General features: G+C 40.6%; 1 protein-coding gene and 1 long non-coding RNA gene across 3 annotated transcripts in view; one reads left to right on the top strand and one right to left on the bottom strand.

Moving 5' to 3' along the window:
- Window positions 1-21313, bottom strand: part of adgra1b (adhesion G protein-coupled receptor A1b) — a 175378-nt gene that overhangs the window by 72489 nt on the left and 81576 nt on the right. The window lies entirely within an intron of this gene.
- On the top strand, window positions 9960-14376 carry LOC109204855 (uncharacterized). 2 transcript variants are annotated; one of them, XR_002064382.2, is made up of 3 exons: window positions 9960-10510; window positions 11391-11639; window positions 12429-14376. It is a non-coding gene; the product is annotated as an uncharacterized LOC109204855 (long non-coding RNA). The 2 variants fall into 2 exon arrangements; XR_003213510.1 differs by lacking the exon at window positions 9960-10510 and having other exon boundaries at window positions 11055-11639.

Consider the following 21313-nt stretch of genomic DNA (forward strand, 5'->3'; position numbering starts at 1 on the left):
TCCCCGGGGATCTGCACTCAATTCATCAGCCATTTAATGTGTTAAACAAGGCTAATAAGCTGGTGTCAGTAAGCTGCCTCTTTAGCACAACTGCAGCAAAATATGCCCTGATCCACGTTGTCATGGAAGTGGTGCTACGCAACTTGGAAACAATCATCCAGGGAATTGTCTCTGCCTACACAGTGCAGTTTAAAAATTCCATGTGATATTTTTTGGTAGAACTTTTTGGGGTGGGGTTAAGGCCTTTATGAAACTGCAAACAGGAAATTATAAGTGGTAGGGAGAAAAACAGGCCAGTGGTTGAACTTAAACAAGAAACATCTTAAGCTTTACCCACAATACCTGATATTATTCCTGGTTTCTGAGCCAGCACAGTTCAAGGTGTCATCATATTTCTCCCACTTCCCCCTATAAACCAATTTTTTTTTTTTTTTACAATTGTTCTTATGTCATATAACATGTAAGCTTACTGAATAAACACAGGCAATCTTAATGGTGTATTCTCTACTACTTTAAAGGTTAACAGATAACAAAATGCTGCTCAGTGTAGAAAACCCACCCAGGAGTCATTTATTTTGCTCTTGTTAGTGGAACTCTGTTGGGAGTCTCAGTATATACTCAACACAGACTGAGATCGCTGCCATAGTTAGTCTTGTAAGTCGTTAACAAATAAATGAGACACATTTTCTCCATCCGCACCCTTCATTTAAAAATAAATGCAACATTTTCCTTGTCATTGACCCAAGTCCGCCATCACTATCTAAAATTAATGGCTGCACATAATAATGTCAATGTTAGAACTTGAGTTTTTACATTGTCACCCATAGCGCATTATTCAAATGGGCAGACTGATGATTTGGATGGAGCAGAACTTACTTGAGCCAATCTAGCCACTGCCTACATCCATCAATCTACAGAGCCTCCACTTGGCCCAGATTAACATCAGACAAGAGGGCACACTTTGAAGATTCTGTTTAAAAAAGTGATTAGCTGGGAGCCAGCCATGCAGCCCAATGGGGACTTATTAGCCATCCCACTTAGTGTACACATTGACCACAGAGAGACAGGGAATGAGGACGGGAGGGGAAGAGAAGTCATTCATCACAGATATTTGTTTTCACCCTGATTAGGAAACAAGCAATGTAATGGTGTTAACAACCGTCTAACCTTTGTCTCATCGCCTTCTTTAACATATGTTTGAGAATGCAGCTCTTGGTCCAAGCTGCAGAGCCTCTAAAAAAGTCCAAGACAGAGGTTTGAAGCAATTGCGTATGATTGATTTTTGTAGCTGTTCCACATTGGACAGCACACTAAATGATTTACCTCCTCAGATTAGTCTGGGATCACATAGCTCAGGTCTTCTTCTCAGAGGAAGTGGCAGTTCTTTAAGAACTCCACACTCTGTCATAGCTAAAGTTAGCTGTGTGTATGCACCCTGGTCACTGAATAAGTATCAGAAGAGTTGAAAACTTAATAATGGATGCAAATCTGCAGAATGTAGCCTGTGAATAATTTCTAAACATAATTTGTTAACAGTAGGTGGGAAATAGGCGGAGTGATTTTTCAAATGTGCAAACATAACAGGGAAGGCAGTATATAGGGCACTATTTTGTATATCTACATACCCATTTAATGAGGGAGGATACAGTGATATCAAATTATGAGATTCATGACAAGTGAAACTTCTATCTTACAAAAGTCAAGAAGGATATTTTTGAGAGCAATTTATTGGGAGAGGTCCTTGAACCCTGCAGGGCCAACAGTAAACAACATAATGTATGCATGGATGTACAGTGTGGCATTTCTGTGAAGAGGCACGACTCTTGCCTCTACCTTGCAGTGCCAGGCTGAAGTAGGATCAGCTGTGGTAATGGTGGAGGGAGAGGAGGGGGACGAACAAGCTCATTGGTGTTGTTCCATCTGTCATGAGAGAGACACTATCTAGCTATTTGTCTGTGATCCTTTAACCTCAGGGTCACCACCGCTGGCCATGTTTAACTCCATCAAACTAAGGAGCCTGCCACATGGCCCCAGCTACCATCGCCATGTCACAGCATCTAAGCTACATGGATCTCAGGGGTTGGAGCGAATTGGTTGCTTTTCAGGAAGCCTGTCTCCATTGGTCTCTTCAGGAGAGGTTAGTGCTATCATCAAGGTGTCATTACCCAGAGAGAATTGACCATTGTGGCAGTGATGAAGAGGAAGCAAAGATCTACTCCTTTCTTTGCCCTGAAATTCATTTAAAAAGCAATTTGACTTGCTGCTTAATGCTCCTCCCTTCAAGTCGCATTACTTTAAGAACTCATTTTCATGTCCTTGAAGAGTGGAAAAAACAATTCGTACTTTTCAGCAGCAACTGAAAAAATATGCAGGACACTTATATAGATTGTTTCCAAGATCACTATATTTATTTATTTATTTTGTTGCTTTTGAAATAAGTCAAGGATTATTCAAATTGGGTACTTTAGTTTGCAAAGCTTCATACAAAATCCATTAGTAGCTGTTCATCACTTTTATCTTTCACATTTTTCACATTTTTTTTTTAGAAACAACAGCAAATATTTCACTGTTATTTGTTTCTTGAAAAGAATATTACTAAGATGTTCTCTCAAGGTGGTGATACTCAGTGAAACAGTCATCTTATTATTTTTTCTCTAAAACGTGTTCATTGCAAAGTTAATCTATAACTTCCAAATTGTTTACAGCTTTTTGAAAATAAAGTTCTTTCTGTTTGTTTTCTTCAAGTTATTCTTGGATTTTTAAATTTTTTTTTACCATGTGTGTCATTTTTGTTATTCCCTAACACGTAATAATCCAAATCAATGCAATGTAGGCGCACAGCTAGAAAGACTCTTAATCCTTACACACGTGAAGTAGAATCTGAGTCAAGGGACAGTTTAGTTTCATCAGACGCAAATCAGACACGGAGCAAAATGTGCAGATGTTACATTGGTTCTGTCGCATCCACTCAGTATAGGAAGGCTGCTAGTAAAATGATGAAAAAAAAAAACAGCTGACTGAGATGTTGGCGGTGACTGTGACACCTCCCTCCACCAAGCTCCTGAAAAAAGTGAGCTGCAAACCTGCAGCCTCCAGGGAGCTTTGTATAAGAATGGATGCTCGACGGTGGCTAGCACCAGCCAGACGTTAGTTCCACTCCAGGGATGGACCTGCCTTTCCATGTCAGTGTAAATGTAATTTTCACTCAGCTAAAGCACCTCAGGTACCCTCTCCCCTCACATCCAGGATTAAGTAGTGAGAGTGAGAGTCAGGAAGAAGAAAGACAGACAGCAACACGTGATGTGAGAAATGAAAGCAATGTGTGGCAATGTGTGGCAATCTGTGCAATATGCTTTCGTGCATACGGAGTGCGCGGTCATGCGTGTGTGCATATCGTCAGGTGCTGTGGCACTTGCAGTTTGTCCCATTTTTACTCCATTAAACTGCCATTCATCCACACAATGCATAAAGCACTGGGCAATCAAATCTAATTCCACATGTCCAATATTTTGAGGTTAAGATCTCAAAATCCATTTAACCACAGACCCAATATGAAGTTCAGAGAAGACTTAAATATCTGCATGTATTTTACTGTGTAAAATACTTTTTACTCTGTAAAATACCAAAAATAAAGTACAGTAGCACACTGTTAGTTATTTAAATAACTAAAATATACATTTAAAAATGACATGTATAGACATGCATGCAGTCTCAAGAGACATACTGAAGTTTTAGCTGAAGGCTGTCTGGTTTTGTGTGATATCCAGAGCTCTCTTTTTTTATCGGAACCCGCGTACAGCAGCTCAGCTAACAGTTTGGAGATTGTGCGATAGACAATGGACAACTCTATCAGCTATCAGCTCAAGTTGCAGTGCTAATGCTAAGAGCAAGTAGCAGTACTCTTCAGCTGCATTAATGTTTCTTCCTTACATGTTTAATCCAGATAGTTTATACTGGCACACCAGATGGTGAGTATTTGTATTTTTATTGTAAAACATAAAAATAATGTACAAAAGGATTTATTTTTATTGTAATATTGACATGATGTAGCAATAACTGCAGCTATTCCACAGCTCCACAGCCAAACAACAAACTAACCTTCCATGTAGTCCTCAGTCCTCAGTCCCAGGGCAGGGGAAAGAAAGAGGAGTATACAGGATTACACACAACTGACTTGTCATGTCATCCCAAACACAATCGACCTTTGTTGGCTCCCCGTGGGAGGCTCCAGCCTAGGTTTCTATCTGCAAGACTTAACCTAACACACACTGCCATCCATCTCTTTCCTCAAGGCCACAATGTATCACATCTGCCTTCTCATTTACAACTAAAGCTCCTTCCAAAGCTGTCAATCCAGGCCAAAGTACACTCCTGGGGCTGCAGGATCCAGATAAATGCCCCAAACAGTTCAGCATAAACAGGCGCTGTCAATCAATGAGATTCTTGTCAGTACAAAACTAGGTAAGGTGATTCGCCGTGCATACAAGCCAGAGGCTCCTGAGCAGGTTCAGAAAGTCATCTGACATCAGGTAACATTTTTCCAGTGATATAATGATTTAGTAATCGCAGCTTTTATTGTTTTTAAAAATTGGACGTTTTCCAGCAATAGCCATTCAACACTTCATGGTACTTAAAGCTAATGGGCTAGTCCCAGAAAATGTTTTCTCCCTACCTATCACTTCTGCTAACACCTTTTCAGAACAGCATTATTTTGCTGCAAGGAATACACGGCTTACTAACTTCATATGTCAAAATGGTAGTATTTTGTCATTTAGACATAGATCAATTTTACTTTTTACTTTTTCCTTCCACTTCATCTTGCATACATATGAAATTCACAGAATGAGCCACAGTACCTTCGCAATATCATGTACTACCTAGCTTTAAAGATTACAGAAGCCACTTCCTACACCTTATGAGACATTCAAACAATCAGTGAGTAATGAAATAAAGGAACCAGGAGCACCAGGAAGGAGTCGCAATGTTGCTGTCTGACGCTGCAGGTATTTATTACACTGAGAAGAAAGACTTCAACAAATAGCGGGAAGCAACAAAGTCTCGATTAACAATGAACTTTTTTTTAAAGATTGTAATCATTACTGGTGAGTCTTGTCAGTCTGACTTGTCACTGGCTCAGACTGCTGTAAAGTCGTGGCTTATAAACACTTTAATCGATAAAAGAGAGAGAATTATAATGCAAATGAGAAGAAAAAATTAAGCATACATGGAAAAAACGGGACTCTGGGTGCTGAAGGGAGGCAAACTGTGCGTATCTCTCTGTGATGATATGTGATGATATAGATGCAGACATCAAGAAAACTTCTTACATGACAAAAGAAGCTTCAGTTAGTTCTAAAGAAAGAAAACTGTTTAATGAGCTAGCCTCACTACGGAATAAATTAGCTGTGTTAGCTTAGCATAAGTTGTTTTTTGGTTTTGTTTGTTTGTTTTGTTATTTTATTTATTTACTTTTGTTCTTTTTAATTTGTTTTGTTGATATTGATGTTGCTTTTGTTAAGTTGTTGTGTATTATGTGATTGTACTATAAACAAATATGTCAGTTGTTTTCAGAGCAGCTGCTCACGGGGTATTTGCTGTAATTTCCCACCTGTCAAGATTGTGTTTTGGATATTGACTGAAATTCATCGCCTGCAGCTAAAAGGTTTCTTTGTTCTCACCTGAAGTCTGCAGGCATAATTTGTCAGATTAGAAGTAGAACAAAAGTCCAACAGGAATAAGACATGGAGTACTGCAAAATCCTGCAGTCTTGTATGACAGTAAACACCCCTGACATTAAAACATTGTCTTATTAATAGATTCAAAGAAGAGTCTCATTTTATATTAGGAAACAGGCCTGTAGCAGATCTTTGAACAGAGACCGTGAGCATCACTAAAACAACCAGGACTCACAGCTTACAGATTTTAAAAATAAAGGCTGTATAAGGTGTTTTTGTAGGTCATTTAAAATGTAGAATACAATAGAATTGAATTGAAATATCCTTTATTGTCCTTTGTTGGGGAAATTCACATAATCCAGCAGCAAAGTGACAGACAGATGGAGCATTCAGATTCACACAAAAGTAAATATAAATTTTAAATAAAAGGAAATAAGACACATTATGTTACAAGGAAGCATCGCCTTACTCAGCATCATCTCAGTTTTAAGGTCCAGCAATAGTTTTTTAAAACTACTTTAATTCGTTTTGAAAGTTTGGATTCATTTGCTTCATTGCACATAGTTCATATCACAATAAGAAAATCTAAATCTAAACACATAAATACGGACCCCTGACAGGGAATTCAGCCCTGCCCCAAATATGACCCCACTTAATGGGCTAAGCTCATTAAATGGGGTCTGCCCATTAATTGACCCATATAAATATGGGGAAATTCAGTGATGCCACACCACCGCCTAGTGATGATAACCAAACTAACTCCTGCAGTTGGAGTGTGAGAAGAGCTGCCTTGAAAATCCCATTCAAATAAGTACTGAATAAGGAAATCTATGAGAAGCACCGGACTGAATAAAAATGAGGGCATTAGGATAAAAATAGAACAAAGATACTTTTTGGAGGACGGATTTTTCAAAGCAGAGTAAACTGAATGTCTGTAAGGAAGGCCAACAAAGAGAAAAAGAAATAAACCTCTTTTTCATATCATATATAAAAGTTTGCTTTCACCAGTTCATTTGCAAAGCAGTGTCAGAGTTATCACTACCACTAAGGACACACCTCCCACTCTGGGGTTTGTATAGGAGTTATTATGTTAATCGTGTGTTTACTGCTGTGGTGCGACAGCAGAATTAAATGTTTTCCTCTGCTACATTATTCATGGGCTCAAGGAGAGCCTTGGCTGCATGTTTGGCACTGGCTTGGGTTGTTTTGTTTAGCATCCCCTGTTACACGGGCCCTATCCACCCTACTTCTCACATTATGAATTCTTAATCGATGGCCGCACTCACTCACAGCCCAAATCTTGCTGGCTCCTCTCCCACGCCGCAGGCCCGAGGAGCTGGAAACAAGTTCAGGTGGATCTCGTCTTTGTCCTCATGCTCTGTTTACAAGAACGCAACGCCGATTAACGGAGATAATCAGATAACAGCTTTTAATGAATAAATTATGATTGGCTGGATCAGGAAGCACTAGATTTTTGCCCAGGAGGCAAAAAAGGATTTAAAATGAATGCTTAAACAATAAGTTGAAAATGTGCTCATGTGATACAACTGAGATACAGTCTGAGTACCTTTGCCCTCCAAATCTGTTGCCCAGCTTTTTTCTTTAAATGTGATTCATATTCATGCTGTGCGCTGACATATATCAAATCACTATGAAGCGGGGATTTGACCATTTCTTTTTTATCAAGGTCACTCAGGTGCAGTAAAACAATGAGAAAGTGAAGTCACTTACTTAATATGAAATCATTCATCAGAGTAATATTGATTAAGGTTGCAGCATGGGGAGGGTCGGGTCACATTGGGATTTGGCATGGGACTCACCAATATCAATAAGTTCACAGTAAAAGACAGATGGGACCCAAGTTGAAAATCAATGCTCCAACAAGTTAAAGTCACATCATTTGAAGCCATTTCTCTTAACCTAAAACCCATATAGCGTGCGGATAGCAGCACTGCCAAAAAACAGCAAGAGTCCATATTTAGAGTGTTATTGGAGTGCACTTTTACACACATGAGGTGTGGACAGAGGCCACTGGAGTGGTGAAAAAGAGATGGTAGTTGGTGGGATGGCTGGGTGGGTGGCTAGGTAGGCAGTGGTGGGAAAAACGGATTTTTATTGAACCATTAAATCCCCAGTGCCAAATGTAATTTGAGGTTTTTGTTGCTTTGCCACCATTAGCTGCTAACAACCCAGTCGCTCCGGGCGATGTCCTGATAAAAATAGAGTGGAGAGACAAGGGCAAATCGGAACAACAGCATATTCAATCTAGGCAGTTACGGTGTCGTTAGCGTTAGCCCGTCTGATTCCTTAACGTCAAGGCAAATGGACACGTCACTCAGGAAGCTTCTAAATCTCATCAGAGAGGAGACACAGGTGGGGAGCGAGAGCCAAACGGTGCAGAGATGAAGCAGCATAATAGACAGTGAGGGAGCGATAGGGACACATAGAGTCTTGATGAGAGCGGGCAGGTGCGTGTTTGTTTGGGATTGTGGGTTTGTGTGTGTGAGACCATGCATGTGTAAAGGATAAGTGCACATTGCACGACAAGGGACAGGCCACATCACCATAAAATGTAATCTATTAAAGCTTATCCCAGACAAGATCGCTACATCTAAATTCATCTCAGTCTGTCAGGCCCTCTTCTATTCCCAAAGCTGCTGCATCATAATGGGATGTGACAGGAGATGTCCTAAGGAATGAGGAAATAAGAGCTCTCCATGTCACATAGCTGTGTCATTTTCATATAGCCTGTTGCCCCATAAAGACACAAAACAACATGTAGAGAATTAAAATACTGCATTATGGACTTTTTTAAATCCATTACACAAAGCCTTGCATCTCTATCTAGTTGCCAATCCAAGCTACAAAACTTAATCCTAGTCTCAGTGGAGCATGGCATTATTTAAGCCTGTGCATCAGAGTTTATAGAATTTATATAGTTATTCCACTTGCCATAATTTGCTATCTGTGTATAGATCAAGAGTCTCTTCTCTTACGCCTCAGACACACAGCAACAGTAGTTGCTTGAGGTTTTTCACTGTCGCTACATAGGTGAAATTGGACACAAAGAGTGTGCTGCACTGTCCTTGTGAATTCTTTGATTACTAAAGGATTGCTGCAGTTGCCTATAGTTTGCAGGGAAGATGCAGAAATCTCGCCAAACGGTCGCCAGCTGCTGGCCGAGAGGTAGTGAAGGTGTGAAGAGTGCAACGAAAACAGGAAATAATCATCATCCTAGTAGAGATTGTGCCTTACTGATTGTAAAAAATTGCAAAAGCTGCAACTTTTACTGTTCCTCATAGCAACCATTTTCACCTATCAACTGGTAGCAACTTCCAGAAATCACTCGCCAACCTGTCAACAAATACACTTTCTTCCCCAACAACCATGGTTTCCAGGGGGTCGCCCATCAGTCCCTTATCCTGTGTGACTGGGACAGTAAGATAAACATCAGTGGCAGTGATGAAACATGAAACATTTTTGAGGTAGGTTGGCAAATGTGTCATCCATTTGAACGTTGGATGCGCATGATAATGAAAAGAGTAAGAGATACTTTACTGAACGTTTTAACTGCTTAAATGTTTAAATCACAGAATAATTGACCCTCTATGCTAGCTGGGTAGCCTCTAAAATAATAATTCACTGATGTCCGGTACATATTCACAGTATTATTTTAGTTAGATTATTTGGTAGTGTTGAAATATTGACAGCTAATGAGATTTGCCAGTGTGCTGTTTGAGTAGTGAGCCATGACCGACACACGCTCTGTTTCCAGATAAGGAATGGCCGGAGAAAAAGATAAACAAGCGCCACCCATCGTATTCCGCACAACGCAAAGTCAACTCATTGTTTCAACCCTCCAGTTATGCTGAAGTTTAATTAAGCGCGGTTACAGCTGCTGGTCTCGTAAAGGTGAACAGAATATTGACAACCACCCCCAAAACCAAAGAAACGCTGCTGAACAATGTGAGTGAAGACGGACAGGGATGCTCCGCTGTGCCTCCACACTAACATACACAACTCCCAAAAGAAGTACTCCAGTAGGTAAAGCTCACGCCATTGGCTGACACTCACCTTCTTTCATCTCCACTGATATCTGCTGCATAGTCACAGGAAAATTAAAGCTCTAGAGATGACAACAAGAAAAGGAGATAGACTGCCAGCTCATGTGGAATTAACAAATGTTTACTGAAGTATATGACAAAAAGATGCCAAAGTGTGAAGATTAGTATAAGTAGTGTAAAGAAATGTATGGTAATGTGGGCATATATGAACTGTGTGTTTTAAGTGTAAAACAAAGCAAATAAATGGAAGATTTGGTCAGTGCCTGTAGGATTAAAGTGACCCTACAAAACACTGACCAGGTGTTCTGCATTATAGCCAATCCAGCTCCACACAAAGCGCCCACGCTGTCACAGTGGTGAGAGAGCCTGTGGCTATCACAACCCTGTTTCAACAAGTTAAAAAGTCCAAACACTGCCACCCTTAGTTTGGTAAGCTAGCCTTACTGAGGACTTGTTCTGAGAGCAAAGGGAGTTCTGACCCAGTGTTTGGTGTTTCCAAAGACAAAAAGCAGGTCAGAGCAGGAACTGTTGCTCTGACCTGCTGGAAGATGGTAAACTGGTGCTATAGAGGTTTGCACATGGTTACTAGAAAGACTCATATAGGCCGTGGTATTTAAAGCATGACTGTCCTGTATTAACCAAACAATCAACGTTACTCCATCACAAGCCAGACGGGATCCACAGAGTCAGTGCTGTTGATGCCAAATCTGCAGCGTGAGTACAGATCGATATTCATCTGTGCGGGATACATTTTCCAGCCTTCAGCTTTTGGTAAGTGTGCACTCTTTGAACCCGATTTTCCTGCCTAACAGTGAAAACTAAAATGCTTGCAGATGAGAGCTGGACTCTGGTTGAAATTTGAGTGTTTTTGCTTCCTAACGTGGACTTTTTTGGGCTGTTTTAAGTCAGCTCTATTAGATGTGATTCCAATAATGCCTACATGGGTTGTTTCATGCTCTGTGGTAGAAACAAAGTTAAGTTAGTTAATTAGGTCACATTTTTATCACACAACTCAGTGGCAGTTTATCAGCAGAACTGCTACTCGCTACAAGTTTTTCTTTGTTTTATTTTATTTTTGATTATTATTCCACATAAACCATAGAGACTGTAATAGTGAAGGCAATCAGCAGTTTTAGAAATCATCAAACAAGCCTGTCTAATAATCATGATGCAGTCAGTGATGCTAAAATCATTTTATGTAAGCTGAAAATTGACTTTATTTCTGCATTTTTTTTTTGTCAATGTGTGGCTGATTGGTTAACTGCATGAATAAGGAGGTGTAAAAGTTTTCCTAAAACAATATGTGTAAAAATATGTATAAACAAAAAAAAAGTATGCAATCTCTAAATAAGTGAAATTTACATGTGGAAAATTACCTCTCTATTTACCCAGATCTCATCAAATGTCCTCCAAAACTCCAAAATACAACTGCAAAGAAATGTCTTATCTAAAAGTGCAGTAGGCAGCAGCCGCTTGCTTTTTTTCCTGTCTGTTTCTCTTATCCTCAATCCCTCACTGCTCACCTTCTACCCTTCCTATCACCCTCTTTCAATGCATCCCACTCAGTCAATCTGCCAGGCAGCTAGCGCCTTGAAACAATGCACCAATCATTGCAGAAGGAGCGTGGCTCACACCTCCTCTCCTCCTGTAGTCCAGTGGGATTGGCTGCTGCTTCGTCCTCCAGGGGTTTTCAGACAACAGCCAGATCCTCGGACCACTGTGTGGCTGCCAGGAGCAAAGAGCTCTAATGATCGCACACTGCCACTGAAGCAGAGCCAAGGACACAGAGGCCCAGAAAGAACTGCAAAAACCAGAGCGCTCAGGGGGGATGGAGGAGGCGTCACAATTTCTGTATTATTCAGAAGTACATTGAGGGCTATCTATCTACCTGTCGTCCACGGTAATCATCCTATTTAAATTCACTTGGAGAAGATCTTTTTCTAATGGATATGTCCTTCTGAAATGCTCCTCTTGTAGAAAATGTGTTTCTTCTTGAGTCATTGCTGGTCAAAGGTTTTATGCAGGTTATTGTGCAGGATGACTCAGTGGTGGACTATTTTTCTCCCTATATTCTCTTGTGGCACAACACAGCATCTCGGGATATGTGGTGGGAATGGCAACCCGAGTGTGCTCAATGAAAAGAAAAAGAACTTTAAATTCACTCACTCCCCCTCTTTCATTCATGCTTTATTTATGCCTACCTCTGTCTCTATTTCTTACCCCGTCTCTTCCTCTCAGTCCTCCACACTTATAATTACCCTCACCTTTTCTCTGCCTTTCGGTGTCTTGGCTCTATACACCTTAATCTCTCCACCTGATGGACTCTCTTTCCTCTCAGCCATCTGGCCCCTTTTCTCTTTACCTTTCTGTCACCTGCTTTTTGTCTAAGTAAGGGAAAGCTTTTAGTTCCTTATCAAACTCTCATGAATTATGAAGGGCCACTGTCCAGTGGCCTGGACAGAAACACATCTCACTGTCTGCCTGCCTCTCTGTTGAAGCAGCTCAGAAAGGAGAGGTACTGCATTCCAGTCAGAAACACCTTGTTCTGTAGGTCTGTGAGGTGAATTATTTAGACTGTTGTGACCCCTAAAACCTGTCTGTGTGTGTGTGTGTGTGTGTGTGTGTGTGTGTGTGTGTGTGTGTGTGTGTGTAAAACACACGGATCACCCATACACCTGCCAAACCTCAGTCCAAACAGATCATGCGCAACTGTCACACAAGAAACCTTCTCAACACTGAAGTAAAAAGCCGGCAGACTGACTCCAGGTCAACCTTTGAACCCAATGGCGATTCGGCTGGGAACAAAACTGCGTTCCCAGACTGTTGTGACTGTTGTTCCCAGTCTATTTCAGCTAGATTGCCGAAATAGCCTCTCTTTCATCTGCCCATCTAAGACTAGATTTTGAACAACTTAGCACTGGGAAGAATGACTACATTCCCACCCAAATCCATGCTACATACTTAAAAAATGCAGTATGCTCTCCATAATGATTTGTACTCACTGGCAAATGTTAGCCTTCTTTGTGTGCTAATCATTTTAAACAAACATTGTAACATGAGCTTATATATACAAACAATAACTCGTCAGTGTTGGCTGAAGTTCTGGCCAGATTTTCCCAGGACTTCAGTGTTTAGGAGAAGATTATAAAATATTCAACTTCCAGATGTTCCCAGAGATCACCATGACGAAGTTTGTCAGTGCCACCATCATACATCAGACCTGTATCCTACATCATACAAGTCTCAGTACCATGCTGTAAACCTTCACTGTTCACTGCTATCCTTCTGTCACATATCATTCTTGACACTTGTCTCCACCCACTTCACCCTGCCTTCACTCTCTTCTGTTGCTCTGGATGGCTGACCTCAGGGATTTAAACTTATCTGTCTCTTTGTACATTCACCTTTAGACCCGTGTCCCTCTCATTCACACACATGTATTCTTTCTTGCTTCTACCGACTTTCGTTCATCTTCTCTCCAGAGAATACCTCCACCTTTTGAAGCTCTCTTCCACCTGCTCTCTCCTCTCACTACAGATCACAATGCAAACATCACAGACCACAGAGTCCTCATCTGTCACCTTTACCATCAGCACTGCAAACAAGACTGGAAACCCACCTGTCACTCCTACCGCACACCTCACCACTGTCTCGCTGTCTTCGTAGGTGTCCTTCACCAGTCTCACATACTTCTCTGTCACTCCTGACTTCCTCATGCAGCACTATTGTTTCTCTCTTGGCAACCTATCATATGCTTTCTCTAGATCCACAAGACACATTGAAGCTCCTCCTGACCTGATCTGTACTTCTCCATCAACATTCTCAAAGCAAACATCAAATCTGTAGTGCGCTTTCTCTATACTGCTGTTCGCTGATGTCACCTCTCTTCTCAATCCAGCTTCAACAACTCTTTTTAGCTTCCTGGTATGGCTCATCGGTTTTATGTTTGAGGTCTCTCCTCTGCCACTACTAAATACCTGCAACTCCACTGAAAAGCAGAATCTTTAACCATCCTGAAAACAAGAGAGCTTCACAAATTACTCATAACTATTAATTATTCCCCAAACAGAGACAAGACAGCAGTAGATCAGGGTTTTTTGTCAGACAGGCGCACCATCAGACACAATGAGACTCAAACTTGATGGGACATCTTTGTTGTACTGTCCATCATGGTGATCTGCCAGTGGACTGCCCATGGATATTTCCCAGGGATCTGACCTTTTTGCGTACTGCGAATGGTCAACTTGAAGCAACCAGGGGTGAACTGATGGACCTCTCAGGTCTACACATCACACACGACTGTCTCACTCCTGCACCTATGTGCATGTCTTGGCGAGGCACACACTGCGCACCTGCTTCTCTATAGATAAAATTCAGTTGCCTGGTTATAGGGGGCAGTCAGAAGAAGAGAGAAGACTCAGGGATATCGAGATTATTGCTCATTCGGGTTTTCAGCCTTGAATTCAAATTCAGTATTTGCAGTTAATGATTATTTTATCAAATACAGAACCTGAAGGCGTAGCAACACTGAATTGAACATATTTTATTAAACCATAAGTTACAGGCATTAAATAACTCATCACACAGGAGTTTTCTTACATCATAAATAAAGCAATAAAATGATTTTGTGAACATTACAGCCTGCAGATTTGTGATCATCATTACTAATTAATCATTTTGGGTATTCTCTGTTGGGAGACTTCATAGAAGTCATTGTTTTCATCTCAAATCTACTGTGGCACCTCTGATTCTGGTCTATTTGAAAGGCAATTTCACTCAAATTATGATGAAAAATCAATGAAAATTCCTTGAAAGGATCTTCATTGAGCTGCAGGTGAGAAGAAGAGCCACCAAAGAGCTCATGCCTGCCATATATCCAAAAACTACAAATGCTTGCTATCTATCCTTACTTGTCAATAGTAAAAAGTGGTTTAACTTTTGGCTGGTGGCTTCCCTTACCAACCATGAACATATTTTTAACTCGAAACTCTAAAGTATTTGTCTTGCATTTCACCTACATATATGTCATCGCGCAGAGGCAGAACAATATGGCTGCAGGCAGCATGAACACTAAGAAAGGAAGGCAGCTAACGAGATGAGCCGAGCTTCTGGCAAATACACATAGATGATCCTTCGTCTTAGGATTCGTGTCAGGTGCCGTGCATAGAAAGAGTTGAGAGCTCCAGTATGGATTAGTGGAGCTGGGAGTTGCTTACGCTCTTCAGGAGAGCACAGAGTAGCGCCACACTGGATTACACAGCTGGGGAAAAGGTTGCACACTTCAATGCATGTGAGAGAGGGATGAACAGAAAGAACAAGCTCACAGCAGCAAGGATAATTAGAGAATTCTACACATCCTCTTTCTAACAGTACAGTCAGACAGGTGTGCCTGTGAAGAATGGATGAGAATATTTTTTTTAAACTTTTGTTCTGTTTACTTGAATGAAAAAACCATTCCCTGGTAACTGCTTTGCATGTTTGATATTTCTGTGCTGGTGTCACCCATACGAGTTGCTGTGTATTCATTGTAATTTGGTAATTACGGTGCCTTGATGGCTTTAATTAGCATGAGAAAGAAGTTAGTCACAGTGGGCCATAGCCTGACACTGATTGCGATCTGGCTTGTTAGCAGATATTGTGCACTCGGTTCAATTATTCTCTTTAATGAACTTTTATAATGTAGTAATGTCCTACCTTTTACTAGGTGTAGTCAAGAGTATATGCATGGAAGAGACAGACCAAGATAACTGCAGACTTTAACCAGGCATCTGGTTGAAAATCATCAATAATCAATTTAAAAAGTTTATAGAAATCTCAAGAAAAGGCCAAAACACATATTGTTTGTCAAACTAAACTGTAATACAATTTATTCATGTGCCACAGGCCTTGACTACTCACTCGGGTTTTTAGGTATGAACACACACACACACACACACACACACAGTAGTTTATTAGCAAGTTAATCTAACTAGCATACCAAATCTGTTGCTAAAAAACAGTCTAGAGTTTATAAAATGCTACAGTGCATAGCTACAATTTGATCCATCCTTTTGGATGGTAAAAGTAAAAATTATATGATATTTTTAAAAAATGGTTTTAAAGATTTTGATTTTGATTTGAAATAATTGGGGGTGGAGCAAAAAAAATGCACAAGAAAGATATCTTCCTTCGTATCAAATAAAAAAAATGGGACAATTTCAGCAAACATTTTTGTTTTGCTTACATTTTCCAGACAACACAAATAACCGTGTGTAGAATCAGCTGTGACATCTGACATTAGTCTGATTCTAAAGTCACTATAAGGTGCACACACACACACATGCACACACACACACTCAGAAAACAGCCTTGAACAGCTCCTCAGGTATTTCCTTGCCTGCCCTCTGCAACTGCAGTCATATGCGCTGGGCCTGATAAGGCATTAGCATTCCAGCCCTGTGGAGCAAGATCAGCCTTCTCTGTTGTAATTAATGCAGTTCCCTCCTGCTCCACATCTACAGCAGGTAGCTATTAGACTAAACAGAGTTAGCATGCTAGCCATTTCAATGCAGGTATCACTGGAAGCTGGATAGGAATACATAAAAGGTAACACAGTGCAAGAGAAACAGTCTTTTATTTTACTTATTTACTCCCTTGAATAAACAATTACTTAAAATGCTTCTTACCATACATCTACATTAAACTATATCACCTAAGATTCATTGCCCTGTAATATGCAGTTGACAATACAGACCTATAAAACCTTATATATCCCCACATAGCAACACAAATACCTATTTTATAATGTGGAAAAACACATTAGTAATTGTTTCATGAACTATTCTGAAGCCTTTATTTTAGCATTTTTAATGTTGCCATCTTGGTTTTATGAAGCCGAACATGAGGGATGGAAGAGAAGACGCCGCATAAACATGGTTGCAACTTGCATACCTGTATATTATGTGAGGAGAGCAAGGAACTTTACAAGTATGTGACAATGGCAGGTTGAGCTGCCTGAATGCATGCTTTGCACCATTCACTGCATAGCTGTTCAAATGTGGAATGTAGGAACCGTCTAACATGTCTAACTTTAGAGGTCAACACCAACGCTGGTGTTGTAGTGGACCCATACTTTATTTCTATACTCTAATTTGAGTATGTAACCAAGTGAATTGTGCTAAATAAACGATCTTTTGGGTAATGAAAAAAATTAACTTCAAACATGCTCTATGAAAACTGTCTGAACCTTTTTATGTTGACTGACTCTTTTATTTATAGTCTGTAGAACATTTGAACACCAGAAGCTGACCCAAAATGCTTTAGAGACAGGCACATTTACATTCCAGCGCTTCAAATCACACAGTTTCAAAACACATTAAAATTTGCAAGTTGATGATGGTTCATCTCATAAATCATGATACACTGCTCCCCCCCACATAAGCTGCCTTTATTGGTAAAAATATTGGTATCGGTACCAAAATGTCCAGTATCGCACGGCAGTATCTAACTTTACTTTGGTACAGAGAAGAATAATGTGATTACAGTCTCTCAACAGCGTGGCCAGTAAACAAAAAGAGGGGAACAGGGGAACCCATAGTCTGTTGCAAAGAAACCCCCAAATGCACCATCGTGTGAGTATGCACTACCCATGGACTATTCATGGTGTTCTGCACTTCCTCCCATCTACACTCAGACCGAATAACCATGATGCAGCCCGCCAAAGCATAAATTTATAGACAGCCCCTTAAACTGGACAATAAAACTACAGCAAATGGTTTGTATTTATGCAGCAGAGGACAGCTAATGTGCATTCCGAGTCTGACTCCAAAGTGAAAACAGGGTGTTTGTGAAGGAGTATGTGGGAGAAGCAGACTGCAGAAGGAGCAGTTGGGCAGGCGCAGCAATGAACTCAAGAGGTGAGTGTGAATGAGGACGGAGGATTCCATCTTTCTGTAGTGATAGCACAGAATAATACATGTATTGTGGATACTGGATGCAGCATCACCCTCTGTATAATGTATGGTGTACAGGGCTGAAATGTGTCCTACAAAGAAAACTAGGTGGGGGGGTTTGTTATGCAGCCACAATCTACTGCATCACAGCTAGCTGCACCTTTTGAAAAGCTTAATTCACCCCCTTACAAATTATGTTCGTGTCATTCCAGCCTCCATCAGACTTAACATAGCTTATAAATCATTACGATGCCAAGTGTTTATTATGATACTTTTTTCTCAGTGCTTTTCTGTTCTCTCTTCCCTTCCCCCTCACGCTAACCAGTCTAGGCAGATAGCTCCCCTTCCTAAGCCCAGTCCTGTCTGTGGTGGTTTTCCTCACCAGTGCTTCCTCAAAGGGTTCATTTTTACATTGTCGTATAAGCGTAAATCTATATTTTACTACATCTACTGTATGTAAGACCTTTATTTTAAGTGCACCACAATTACTCATGTGCTAACTTGGCACTAAATTTAGTGCCAGGTTGAACTCAGTTAAATTGGAGATTGCATTATATTTAACAGACATGATATTCAGCTGTATTTGGAGTACTTGTCCAGCAATAATCTGCACTTTCTACCTACAACTTGTTTGCTTTCCCCTGAAGCAGAGATGGTTTTTCATGCTTAGCTCATTTACGATCACAATTAGACTCACAGCAGTGCAAGTAAATAAAAGTCAGCAGGCCCCCAAGTAGCTCATTAAATGGACAGAGTACAGTGGAGCTGTCATTGTACCAGAAAGGGGATCGGAACCAATTTGATTCCAGCTTCTGAAATTGTACTCTTGGCATGAGTTTAGACTGTGATTTATTCTCAGCACTTTTTCAGCACTATCAAGAACTTGCAACTGTTGGTTGACAGGTATAAGTATCTTTCAAAGACTCCATTTCTGAGAATACAAACTCTTGGAAATCTAACAGATCTCAGACAAACATTCAAATGGTGATGTCCAGTTAAAGAAAACTAAAGAAAAGCTGCCGACATTCTTCTTGTTATTGTATCATTAAAATGGAAAGTGTGATTTTGAGTACAGTTCTGTCTTTTAGCCTTGATTGTGACCTGATACAAATCCAAATTATATATTTGTTTGGCAAATGTGAGGTTTGTTCTTGTTTTGTTTTTTTAATTGTCATACAGCATTATCAAAGCAAATTGAAACTGAAAAAGTTGCTTTTACAATGAGTTTTCACAACGTTGTCACTCAATGTGACAATCACTGTCAGTGAACACAAGCTAGGGTAAATTTAACAACTTAAAAAAAAAACTAACAACTGTTACTTTTTTGCCACTAGATTTTTACTTTTCAAGAAGGAGCCACCAAATTATAGAGTGCTGGTTAGCACTGTTATGTCAGAACAAGAAGGTCCTGGGTTCGTATCCCCCACGGGGCATTTCTGTTTGGTGGTTGCAGGTTCTCCCCATATCTGTGTGGGTTTTCTCTGACTTCCTCCAAAGGTTAATTGGTTGCTCTAAATTGACATGTGTGAGACCTGTCCAGGTTGCACCCTGCCTCTGGTATCTCCAGACCAGCATGACCCTGAGTTGGATAAGCAGCAAAAAATGGATAGCATAGAAAACTAATGTGACATTATGTGCAGCTGATATATATTCAATTCAGTTTTATTCATCCAACACCAAATCACTCTATGTTGTTTATATTGCTTTATATTGTAAGGACCCTACAATAATACAGGGAAATCCCAAGCACTTGGTGACAGTGGGAAGGACAAACTCCCTTTTGACAGGAAAAAACCTTCAGTGGAACCAGGCTGAGGGAGGTGCAGCTATCTGCTGCGACTAGTCGGGGTGAGGAGATTGAAACAGGATAAAAAACACACTGTGGAAGAGAGCCAGAGATTAATAATAACTAGTATTAAGGAGTGGTGTGTAAGCACACAGTGTGTGGAAAAAGGTGCTGCTTTGCTTTCATATAAACACATTTTCTTTGCTAGGACAACAATCAAACACTAATACAACTGTTTAGTCTGCATCAGACTGCGACTGACAGTTTGCACCACAACTAAACCAACCAGAAATGGCTAAGTGTTCAGTTTGTTTAAACAGTACCCAAACAGTTTTGGTGATGGGCACCCTTAAGGACCCATGGATAACTTCTAAACGTAGCGTTCCACGAGGCTTAGATCCCGTGTACGTGTGTTTGTTTCTGCGTCTGTGTGTGCATCATCCAAAATAAGCAGCTTATATTGTTTCAGTAAATCCAAAATTATGGACACTGTGGGAGGACTTGTAACTGCTATGCCAAATTTACAGCTTTGCACAGTGCAGTAACAGATACAGTAGGGGGTGAAAACTACTATTTCCACATGAGGAATAACAATAATTAGAGAGAAATATACAGAGAGAGAGTGATATCCCACTGTTGAGAGAGGAGCACAGTTTTACTGTAATTATAAGCTGTGAAAGTCGGTGCTTTTGCAGCAGACTCCATCTGAGCAAACACTGGCAGTGCAGTAAAACTCCAATCTCGTTGATCTAAGAATTCTAATTGAGGGAACAGCAGAAGCTTCACAGATGGTGCAACATGCAAACACACCACAGAGTAATTAGAAAAAAGGCCCCCTCCTCAACGAAACCTCTTCTTTTGAAGGGTATCACAGAAAACACGATGTGGATGGAGCTGATATAAGCGAGGGGAAGTTAGAGAAAAAGATCCTAAAAGAGGGATCGCTTCAAAATGACAGTGAAGGGGGGTGAAAGTAAGAAACGAGGGTGAGGAGAGATTTGGATTTCATTCATCAAAGGAAAGACGTCGCTGCCTGTGCCCACCAATCTCGCAGGTACAGACTGAGTGAGTACCAACTCAGCAGCATACGGCATGCTGTCCTGAACACACGTAGCATACATGTCTAAAACATCTGTCCACATATTTCAGCACTTCTTAACAAGCACTTTACATCACCATATGGCAAAAAGCTGCGTTCAAGCAGCTGAGTGCAAGGAAGAGTGCAGATGACCAAAAAAGCTTTTTTTGATGTGCTGCAAGATTTATGTGGATTTCAAACGCTGCAATAGGTGCACAGCTGAATTTTATGAGGAAGCATATCCTATAAAAGTCTGCAGCCAATTGTTTACTCTTGATATTATCTGCACAGCTGTCAAACACTAAGAGCCTGACCTTGGACATCCAGCTTTACCAGCAACCTAATGCTCTATCAGTGTACATTTAATTACATCCGCAAAGTGCAGGATGCCACATGAAAGAAACACACAGCGTTGCGGTGGGGCTGATGAGACGAGACACAGAAGAATTGCAAAGGACTCCCTGCTGCTGCACCCTACTTTTTTTTTTAGAGAAGGAGGCGCTTGCTGCGGGGCATGAGGGGAGGGCAGAAGGGGGGAAAGGAGATGATAGAAATAGGAGTCGATTGAGCTTTGATTTGTGGACCAGAAGCAAAAGGTGGAAGATAAAGCTAGACAGGCCAGATTAACTAGCGCATGGGAGGCAAACTTAGTTGGATGAGCGTTTTACTGCTTTTAGCCACAAAGAAGGTCAAAGGGAGGAGGCGAGAGAGCAGCAGGGAGTGAGAGGAAGAGTTAAAATATGCACGTAGGGTTTTGTGAGCTTTTTTTACTATTGTGA

The sequence above is a fragment of the Oreochromis niloticus genome, linkage group LG13 (assembly GCF_001858045.2).
Source record: "Oreochromis niloticus isolate F11D_XX linkage group LG13, O_niloticus_UMD_NMBU, whole genome shotgun sequence".
Taxonomy (NCBI): Eukaryota; Metazoa; Chordata; class Actinopteri; order Cichliformes; family Cichlidae; genus Oreochromis; species Oreochromis niloticus.